The following is an 11410-nucleotide window of genomic DNA, read 5'->3' on the forward strand; positions in this document are numbered from 1 at the left end:
CAAGTAACCTTTGACCTCTGGCCAAGTCCTCTCTCTGTTTCCAGGAGGTAGGTACTGTTCTCTCTCATTCGCTAGGAGGCTGAGGCACAGTGGGAAGGTCTACAGAAGGGCTTCTATCCCCTGCATATGTGAAGCAAAGTTGGCTGCTCTGCTGGGTTGTCTTAATGTGGTGCAGGAGTTGGCTTCCCATGTTGTTTAAACCCTGCACATAGCATGCAATTGTCCTCCAGACTGTGTCTGTCCTTGAATAGGGCCGTCCACTTACTCCACACAGACACTGAGCAGAGAACACCCAAAAGGGCTTTGCTCAGCCCTCTCCAATCCCATCCCCACCCCCACCTCAACTCCACAGTTTTCCAGCTGGTTCTTTGGTCTTGCCAGGAACTTTCTTGTTCTCTGAGGCAGCCAGCAGGGGTGGTGTGCAAAACCCCAAAAGGCCCAGCACAGCATTTTCTTGGAGCTCTGGCCGACTCTTGGCCAACCCTCTGCACACATCGCATGTGAGCTATAAACTGTGTCCAGAAAGCTTGCAGGATTTTCCAAGCCTCCTTCTTTCCAAACCTTGCTCCTCCCTGCCTGGATTCTTTTCTGCAGAGAAGGAAACAGGAAACAAAGCAACCGCAGCCATGCAGGAAGCAGAGACACCACACTTGCCTTGCTTTGGCTTCTAATTCCAGCAAGGCTTGTGCTATGAGGTAAGCATCAGATCACCCATCCCACACGGCCAGAGCCAGAAATAGCCTGTCTTAGCTTGGCTTGGCCAGCCTGTGCTAGGGCTGCATTTGGGGGATTTCTGTGGCCAAACCACAGTATAAAGATGTTTCAGTGGTGAAGGGCCCTTTCTTCCCACTGAAAGGAAAAACACCTCCCCAACAGTGACAACTTCTGGGTCTCCTCCCCCATTCAAGCAGCGCTAACACCTAAGGGAGGGTGTGAATGCAGTAGCAACCCTGTAGATGAGTCAGGTATGGACAGAGGCAAAACTGGAGAAGCAGTGTCTCACAGTGAAGGGATTAAAGATGGCCACATCCTTGTGTTACGTGGATAAATAAAGTGAGAAGGTGATCAGACAAATTGAGGGTCTAGCACAGAAACATTGCTCTTGGAGCTGTTATCTATTGCTTCTTCTCTTTTGTTTTGAAGGCAATGAGTTAGTAGACCCACATGAAAAAACTCAGTCACTCAGCAATACAGCAGCAAGAGTCAGGCCTCAGCAAAGCAATCGCAAACAGAAGGCACAGAGGTTAGTTCTTGACTATTGGGCTTTGTAACAGACTGCTCCTTAAACACAGTTTGTCTTCAGCTTTTGACCTTCACCTTTAGGCCCCTGAACAAACAGCATAGGCTTTCTCTGTCTAGGAGAAAGGAGGGGCTGAGCTCTCAGGCACAAGAAGTCCAGCCAAGAGCCTGCCTCCCTCCTGGTCATTTAATGAGGCTGCTGTGTGCAGAAATGTCTCCCTCTAACAGCTGGACGCCAGGAGCTGACTACACCCTCTGTGTGTTCTTAGAGAGTCACACAGGAAACTCTAGGACAGACATGTGCCTTCCCTCTCAGCCAGGCCCCAACTCCCAGGCGGCAACTGCTAAATTAACTGGAATGATCTCGAACTTGGACTTGGCATCCCTGAAGGCTGGCTTGGCTAACTTCCATTTTCACATCCTCGCATGCATTGCTCTGCACCCTGTGCTCACACCCACGGCAACTGGTTGGCTTTGCAGGGAAACAACCTGAAGTGACAATTGCCCCAGTGCTTCCAGCCACCAGAATCATGAGTCAAATCCTCCACTTGAATGGTGCTTTCAAAAGCCTGTGTTAAGACCAGCTATTCTCACACCGTTCTTCAGAGAGAGGATACCAACGCTAAATGAATGAGAGAGGCATCCCACAACTCTATTCCATCTCCAGCATAAAAACCCCACAAATGAAGCAGGGTGCAATGGGGGCTGAGAGGTTTGGGCCACACAAAGTGACCAGATGAGACTAAATTAGCAGCAAACATATTTATTGGTGCAGGTCTCTGGTGAGGTTCACTGGTTCCAGGGCACGGGACCAGAGTAGCCACCCACAGGACCCAAGAAGATGGTTCTTATAGTCTGGGGCAAGGAAATGATATTCAGGCAAGAGCTGGATTTTTTTCCATATAAATTCTTGGTTGGAGTTGCCTAGTGGTTGTTTAGGAGGTAGGCTGGTGCCACTGGGAACTTAGTTTTGATACCATCCAGGTAAGGAGGCTTTACAATGTGGGCGGGGCTTTAGCAAGTGGAAGTATGGGCTCCAGCCTAGCAGCAGCTTCTGGGAAGGTTGGATCTGGTCATGTGAAATGTCCAACAGAACATTCCCATGAAAGAGAGCCAAAGCCAAGGCTTAAGACTTTCTGGCTTGCCCATCCCCTAAAATGTGATGGGATTGGCTGGACATGGGACACATTTATAATCACAGCACACTAGCCCAGAGACCTAGTAATTCTGCTCCTTGGGGAGTTTGATTTTAAGGGCTATTACTAGCTAGAGATGCTCAGCATATCTATAGGGTGACCTCACAATCAGGGAAATGGCTTCGGATTGGCAGAATGGAGATCCCACGTATCAACAGCAACAGGGATGGGCATCAGAGACCAGGTCAGCTCCTCCCACCAACCTACCTGTGTCACCTGCACCGACCAGCACCATTAAACCCTTACTGAGGTTAAGGAAATTCAGCTTAGTTCACATGGGAAAAGACAGAGCTCAGTTCTTTTGTGTTGCTACGACTCAATACCAGAGCTGGGGTTTTTTTTTTATAAAAAAAGGGGGGCTTATTTGACTCATGAGTCAGATAACTGGAATCTGGGCCTCACAATGCTGACATTTGGTAAGGATGTTATTTGTGCATCTTAACATGGTAAAGAGGCAGAAGGAGAAACAGCTGCTCTCGGGCTGGTGGCCTCACTTTTCAAGAACTCACTCTTTTGTATTATGGTTTGAGAATTCTGTGTGTGAATATGGTGTTTTGATACGGTGTGTTTTGGTGAAGCCCACCCTCATTCCCTCCACTGATTCTCCTACTATGCCTTCCACCAATATCTCCTGCCTACACCTCATATGCCTTCCACCAATATCTCCCACCTACACCTTATGCACTTGTCTGCTTGCTTTCCCAGCCTAGTCCTCTTAATGGTGCAAGTGTGCGCATGGTTGTGGGACCACCTACTGGAGCATGGGGAGTCTCTCTGGGACTGTGTCCCTGAAGAAAACCAACTGTCCTTCTCTCAGCGAGCATAGATTGCTGCGAGTCCCTCAGCTAGCAATGAGACTCCATGATTATCCCCCACCTCGTTCATGCTGGGATTCTGACTGCCTTGGTCTTGGAAGGTCAGGGGACAACTTAGCTTCAGGCTGGGGACTCTGATGGCGACTGAAACTCATAACTGGCTGCATTTCCTTTTGGTTGCTTTTGCTTTCTGCCTGGTGTAGACTTCCACGGCCCTGTGTTGTAAATGTTTGTTTACAGAAGAAAATAAGCAATAAATTACTTCTGCCTTATCTAAATGCTAATGAGATTAGAGGAAAGCATATAGGCTCCTAAGTAAGACATATAAGGCTTCTTTCAGGATCTTGGCCTACCTGAGGCTCTGTATCAGCCCCTCCATTAGTGCCTCATTAGCACGTGGCCCCCCCCCCCCCCCGGGACCAAGAACAGCTTCCCACTCGTGTGCAGCCAATGGAGCTGGGCTAAGGAGACCTGCCCCAGCTACAAAGGGTTAAAAACAAACAGGCAAAGTATAGGGCCCTATGGGAAAGTGATGACATGCTTTTACCAGAAAACATAAACAAGGAGAAATGAAGAGAAAACCAGGAGGCTGGGGGAAAGCCTAATAGAAGCCAGCTGGGCTGCAGGAAGAGCCACGCCCAGAGTGGGCTTGGCCAAGTAGACTCCGGGGGTCAGAGCAGCCTTGGCAGCTGTATAGACTGCAGAGCTCAGCCTCGAACTCAATACCACCTCGGATGTTGGGTGTCATGACTCAGACACCTGGGGGTTGGTCGTTCTGGCTGCTGGGAGGATGGCTCGTCCCAACAAAGCGGCAAAGCTAAGCACAGGTCTACTACCCAGTGGGCCATGGCTTACTCAGGCGTGGGTGGCTCTGCTCCCTGAGTTTGGGTCCTGGACTGTGCGAGTGGAGAAGGTGGGCTGAGTGGCAGGAGACACAAAATGTGCCTTTGATTCTCTTATCTCTGCCTGTTTGAATGTGACTAGCAGCTTCGAGATCCTGCCTTGACTTCCTGAAGGAATGGATTGTAACCCGGGAGTGTGAGCTGAAAGAAATCTTTTCTTCCCTAAGTTGCCGTTTGTAAAAGTGTTTTATCATAGCAACAGAAAGGAAAATAGGGCACGTGGCCTTGCACACATATCCCTGAGGATATGTACTTGACTGTTCACCTCCTGAACCCCATTTTCTTGTTCTCCAAGCTCCTATAGCTGCTAAGTCATGGAGCAGACATCATCACTAAGGTTCCTGTGAGCACCCAACAAACCATCTTGCTGCCAGGGGCTTTTTAAAAGCTGCCTTTCCTCCTCCAGATACCTGCCCGAAGCGTGCTCTCCCAAACGCTCCTGACCAAGGGAGTCTTCAGAAGGGCTGGGCTGAAGCCAGACACGGCACCCAGCAGTCTAGGTGTTTTGTTTACAGTTTTGTGACTTTACAACGGTGAAAAGCGACCAGTACCCCGGGCATTCTCTAAAGTTGAGCAGCCAAGCGGGAGGGTGGTTATATTTCCCTGCATCGCAGTGCTAAGCTGCTATGTGTCCTGTTAGGTGCACTAAATGCACCTGTGACTTCACGCCGTCTACACTATATTTGATTGGTTCATGGCCTCACATAAGTGGGGGGATAAAAATCTCTGTTTCCATCCTAAAATGCTTGAACTATGTCATGGTGTTTATCTAAAACTGTGCTAGATAGTGTTGTAAAATACTCTTAATTGAGGAGATACCACCCCCCAAAAATGAGTAACTCAAGAGTCCCTGGGAAACAGCTGAAGAGCTTGTCTGTTTTCCCAGCTGCCTGAGCCTGGATGCGCCCTTCCAGGGCCCGGCTCTCTGCTGTCAGACGCAGTTCAGACACAGGTTCTCACACAAATTGAGAGGACTGAGTGGGTTCCCTCTAGCTCCAAAGGCCTTCCAAAGATGTGACAGCCCTCTGCAGGTGCCTGAAGTCAACTGTCTCCTGTGTCACTCTCAGATTGTTATGGCTTTCTTTCCTTTGCCCTCCCCCACCTTTCTTCCCTACTGTCAGTTATTAACAAAATCACCGAATGGGATGCCCGAGGTCACATGGAGCTTTCCCTGACTGTCGTCTTTCTGTTTTTGAAGGGACACTAAGAATTTAACACTGGGAAACTTCCCATAGGTCCTCTGTGGACATTATTTCCTCTCTAAAACGTGCAATTCCTATGGAATTTGTAAAGTAAGCCATAGGTGAATAAGTGCTCCTTGCTTTCATGTCTTATACTTGGCCCCCTCTGAGGAAGTGCTTAGCAACCCCACTAAGACTTACTTTCCATTTCACAAACTCAGTACTGTAACCCCCAGCACTCAGGGGCTTGGAGTGTTTACAGATCTCTCCACAATTTGAATATGTTGAGGGTTGGGCTGGTGCAGATCTATGTCCACCAGAAAGATCAGAGCCTTACCCAACTCAGTGCCCAGACACTGAGCCTAGAGATTCCTGGGTAGATATCAGCTGTCCCGTATGCCCGTTCATCTCACCAATGGGAATTAAGTCATCACCAAGTTAGCTGCTCTTCATCTTACCTTCCGTTCCCCTCTGGTAATTGTACCGTTTGCAACTTCTTTTTGAATCATTTACATTTTCCTTCCTGTGCCTCTCACCAGTGTCCCGTGTATGCCATGATGTGTGCATGTCTCTGTCATCATGTTCTTCCATGACGTCAAACTCTGTAGAGTCTCCCTGTCTGTCATCCTTGAACATTTATACCTTGACACAGGCCATGGGCCTGGCAAGAGAAATCGTTGGGAAATAGCCATGCTTCCGGCCATTTTTGTTCCCAGGCAGTTCCTGTTTTGAATAAGAAGCCACCTGTGCTTGTAAAATGTGTCAGGACCCAAAGGAACAGAAACCCCAGAGTAGGTGTATGGAAAGAGAGGTTAGCTTGAACAAAATTTAGGGCTAAGCAAGTACTAAATCCACAGGGTGCGCTGGCTGACAGAAGACCAGAGGGAACTCTAACATACTTCATGAGGCTGTCTACTGTGCAAGTTCTTCTTGCTCAACACAGATCATCCTTTGCTGCAACCAGGCCTTCAGCTTACTAAATGAGGCCCACACATACTGAGGAGTGGAATCTGCTTTACTCAAAGACCACAATTTAAAAGGAAATCTTACTAACAAGTCCATGGGATCATCCAAAATAACTAAACCATATATTCAGGTACTTTGATGTACACACACACACACACACACACACACACAATAATTAGCTCTAACACTAAATCCCTGTATCTCAGCAGGACTTGAACTCATGCTCTCCTCTCAGCAGTAGGGCAGACACTGAGCTCTCTGCTTAGAGTCCTGGGTATGTCATACATGTACTGAGGCTGTGAACCAGCCAAGGACCAAAGGGGAATTTTAAAGCAGACTCACTCCATCCTTCAGTCAGCTGCCTTTCTCGCTCTGTTGCCCAAATTGTAAGATCTGTGATGGCAGAGCATCAAGACCCACCCCCAGCCTTGTGTGCAGTGTAAGCTGCGGTGCATCTTGGGAAGACACTGGGTACTGAGTGGCCCTTTGGTGTCCTTTAAAGGTGATTTTACTGCTCTGTGTACAGAGTATGTTGTGAGCACAGGCAAAGAATTAAATAAAGATGGATTGGTCATCCCAGTCATCCCCAAGTTTAGAATCCTGCTTTACTCTCTAGTGTCCTGTGACTTCCAAGTAAACAAATAAATATGTTTGTTCCAGCAGTTAAAACTTGTGTATGCCTGTCATTCTGTGTGTGTGTTATGTGTGTTTATGTGCATTGTGAATATGCTTGTTTATGTCTACATTATGTATATTCTGTGGTGTGTGTATGTGTGTGTCTGTGTTGTGTACATGTATAAGTCTGTGTATGTGTGTTTAAGTGCTTCCTGTATTTCTGTGTATATGTCTATGTGTGTGTTGTGTATATATCTGTTTGTGTGTCATGTATAGGTGAATGTGCAGGTATGTTTTATGTATTATGTGTATGTGTGTGTTGTATATATGTGTGTATTTTATCTGTGTATGTAGCTATGTGTTTATGTGTCTCTTTATGTTTGTGTATGTGTGTATGTTTGTTTATATTGTGTATGTGTGGGTGTCTATATGTGTCATGTGGCTGTGTATTGTATGTGTCTCTGTCTATATTGTGTCTACATGTATGCTATGTATATATATGTGTGTGTGTGTGTGTTGTATGTCTGTTTATGCTGTATGTATTTGTTATAGTGAATCTGTAGTGTCTATGAACAATTTTTGTCTATGTGTGTTGTGTGTCTGTAGGTATATTGTGTTAGCTTGTCTATTTGTGTGTCCATGTGTATTTTATGTGTCTGTGTGTCTTTCTGTGTTGTGTGTATATGTTTCTGTGTATTGTTTGTATATGTCTGTTTGTGTCTGTATATGTCTATGTGAGTACTGTAAGTTTTTTGTGTGTTGTATTGTGTGTGTATATGTGTGTTTCATATATGTATGTGTCTGTTGCATATGTATATGTTATGTATGTGTCTATGTGTAGTTTCTCTTGTGTGTCTGTGTGCTTTATGTATCTGTGTATATTAGCATATGTCTATATTGTTTTTCTGTATGTCTATGTCTCTGTGTTTATGTTATTGTGTGTTATGTGTTGTGTGCCTGTGCCTGTGATGTCTGTGTGTATTATATGTTTGTGTATGTGCCTCTATGTGTTTTGTGTATCTGAGTGGGTGTCTGTGTGTCTATGTGTCTGTATGCATTGTCTAATAGACTCATCTAATGTGTGCTAAGCACTTTTTTCTTATTTACAATTGCACTATAATTTTAATTTTAGTTGTGCTCCTAGAAAATAACATTTTACTTAATTTCCAATTCAAAATACATATTTTTGTAGGTGAATTTCATAAATTTAACCAATTTACATAAAATTTTTATATTTATATTTTTCTTGGTTCATTTTAATTCATGAGACAAGATCTTACACAGGCCAGGCTAGCTTTCACCTCACCATGTAGCTGAGGATGTTCCTGACCCCCTGGTCCTCCTGCCTCTTCCTCCTCAGTTCTAGGATTGTAGGAATGCACCAATGCAGCCACTTCCACTTCCTCTTAAAGACAAAATTTGTCATTGGCTCCTCCCCCTCCCTTTTTTCTCCAATGTCTTCTAGATTGCAGTTGTTTATGAGCAGCCCACATGGTATTGTTGTTGTTGTTGTTGTTGTTGTTGTTGTTGTTCTTCTTCTTCTTCTTCTTCTTCTTCTTCTTCTTCTTCTTCTTCTTCTTCTTCTTATTCTTTTTATCTTCATCAATTGTCATCAGTCAGTTAAGGATGAATCAGTCCAAGACAACTTTTTACCCATTAAAGGAAAAATACATCAAGATGAACTCTCAATCCTGAACATCTATGCTCCAAATACAAGAGCACTCACATTCATAAAAAAACAAAACTCTACTAGAGCTCAGAGCATATATTACACCGCACACAATAATAGTGGGAGACTTCAACACCCCACTCTCATCAATGAACATATTATGCAAAAACTGAACAGAGACACAGTGAAACTAACAGAAGTTTTGAACCAAATGGATTTACAGACATCTATGAAATATTTCATCCTAAAACAAAAAAATATACCTTCTTCTCAGCACCTCAAGGCACCTTCTCCAAAATTGACCATATAGTCAGACACAAAACAGGCCTCAACAAATACAAGAAGATCGAAATACTCCCATGCATCCTGTCAGATCACCATGGTCTAAGGCTGGTCTTCAATAATAACAAAAACAACAAAAGGCCCACATACACGTAATAATTAAACAACACTCTACTCAATGATAGCTTGGACAAGAAAGAAATAGAAAGAAATCAAAGACTTTTTAGAATTTAACAAAAATGAAGGCACAGCATACCTAAACTTATGGGATACAATGAAAGCGGTGTTAAGAGGAAAGCTCATAGCGCTGAGCGTCTCCAAAAAAGAAACTGAAGAGAGCATACACTAACAACTTGACAGCACAACTGAAAGCTCTAGAACAAAAAGAAGCAGATACACTCAAGAGGAGTAGATGGCAGGAAATAATAAAACTTAGAGCTGAAATCAACTAAATAGAAAAAAAGAACTATACAAAGAGTCAACAAAACCAATAGATGGTTCTTTGAGAAAACCAACAATATCGATAAACCCTTATCCAGTCTAATCAGAGGGCACAGAGGGAGTATCCAAATTGACCCAATAAGAAATGGAAGGGGAGAGATAATAACAGAAAGTGAAGAAATTCAGGAAATCATCAGATTCTACTACAAAAGCCTAACTCAACAAAACTAAAAAAAAAAAAAAAAATCTAGAGGAAATGGGCAATTTTCTATACAGATACCAGGTACCAAAGTTAAATCAAAATCAGATAAGCCATCTACATAGCCCCATAACCCCTAAAGAAATAGAAGCAGTCATCAAAAGCCTTCCAACCCCCCCCCCCAATGATGGGGTTTAGTGCAAAATTCTATCAGATCTTCATAGAAGACCTAAAACACTCTACTCAATGATAACTTGGTCAAGGAAGAAATATAAAAAGAAATTAAAGACTTTTTTGAATTTACCAAAAACGAAGGCACAACATAATAAAACTTATGAGACACTATGAAAACAGTGCTAAGAGGAAAACTCATAGATCTACATGCCTCCAAAAAGAAACTAGAGAGAGCATACACTAGTAGCTTGACAGCACAACTGAAAGCTCTAGAACAAAAAGAAGCAAATAGACAGGAGGAAATAATCAAACTGAAATCAGCCCAGTAGAAACAAAAAGAACTATACAAAATATCAACAAAACCAAGATCTGGTTCTTTGAGAAAATCAACAAAATAGATAAACCCTTAGCTAGACTACCCAGAGGGCAGAGAGACAGTATCCAAATTAACAAAATCAGAAATTAAAAGGGAGACATAACAACAGAAACTGAGAAATTTTTTAAAAAATCATCAGATTCTACTACAAAAGCCTATACTCAACAAACTGAGAAATCTGGATTAAATGAACAATTTTTTAGACAGATACCAGGTTAAATCAGGATCAGATAAACCATCTAAACAGTCCCATAACCCCTAAAGAAGTAGAAGCAGTCATTAAAAGTCTCCTAACCAAATAAAAGCCCAGGACCAGATGGGTTTAGTGAAGAATTCTATCAGACCCTTAGGGAAGATCTGATACCAATACTCCTCAAACTTTTCCATAAAATAGATACAAAGTATGAAGGCAGAATAAGACGAGCAGCACTTTACTACATGAGTGTGGTGATTTGAATACACTTGGCCCATGGGAAGCAGCCCAATTAGGAACGGTGGCTTTGTTGGAGGAAGTGTGTCACTTCCCCGTGTATTAAAAAGCCTCCTCCTGACTGCCTGTAGACAGCAGTCTCCTTCTGCCTGCAGAAGATAGTCTGTTTCTCATTGCCTTCAGATTCAGATGTAGAATGCTCGGCTCCGTCTCCAGCGCCATGTCTGTCTGCAGCCTGCCACACTTCCTGCCATGCTGACTGACAATGAACTGAATCTCTACACTGGAAAGCCATTCTCAATTAAATATTTGCTTTTATATGAGTTGCCTTGGTGGTGGTATTCTTCACAATAATATAACCCTAAGACAGAAGCTGGTAACAGGGCTGGGGTCTTTTTGCACTGGGCAGATTTTGAGCACTAGGAGCCCTCAAAGCTCCCCAGTGAAACACTTCCTCCAACAAGGCCACACCTTGTAATAGTGCCACTTCCCATGGCTAAGCATATACAAACTACCACACTCATGTTGTAAAGTGTTGCTCATCAGATTCTGCCTTCACACTTTAGTGACTGTTTGCTGTTTGGGTGTGGAATACTCTGGGGCTTGAAAATTTGTCTTCATTGGCGTTTGCCAGTGAGAGATGTAGGATGATGTAGGTCACAACCTCTTATTCTCTCCATCTCTGCTAAGGTTGATTCCTGTGTGTTTATGCCTGTGTGTGCACATGTATGTGAGTATGTGTGTGTACACATGTGTACATATACATGGATGCTCATGTGTATGTGCTTGTGATAAACATGTGCATGCCTATGTGCCTCTACAGAGCCTGCAAGAGGACCCATAGTGTCCTAATCCGATGAGACAGGGTTTTCACTAAACCTGGAGGTAGGCTGGCAGCCTGCAAACCCCAGCCACCCTTCTGTCC

The sequence above is a fragment of the Micromys minutus genome (genome assembly GCF_963924665.1).
Source record: "Micromys minutus genome assembly, chromosome: 12".
In the NCBI taxonomy this organism is placed as follows: Eukaryota; Metazoa; Chordata; class Mammalia; order Rodentia; family Muridae; genus Micromys; species Micromys minutus.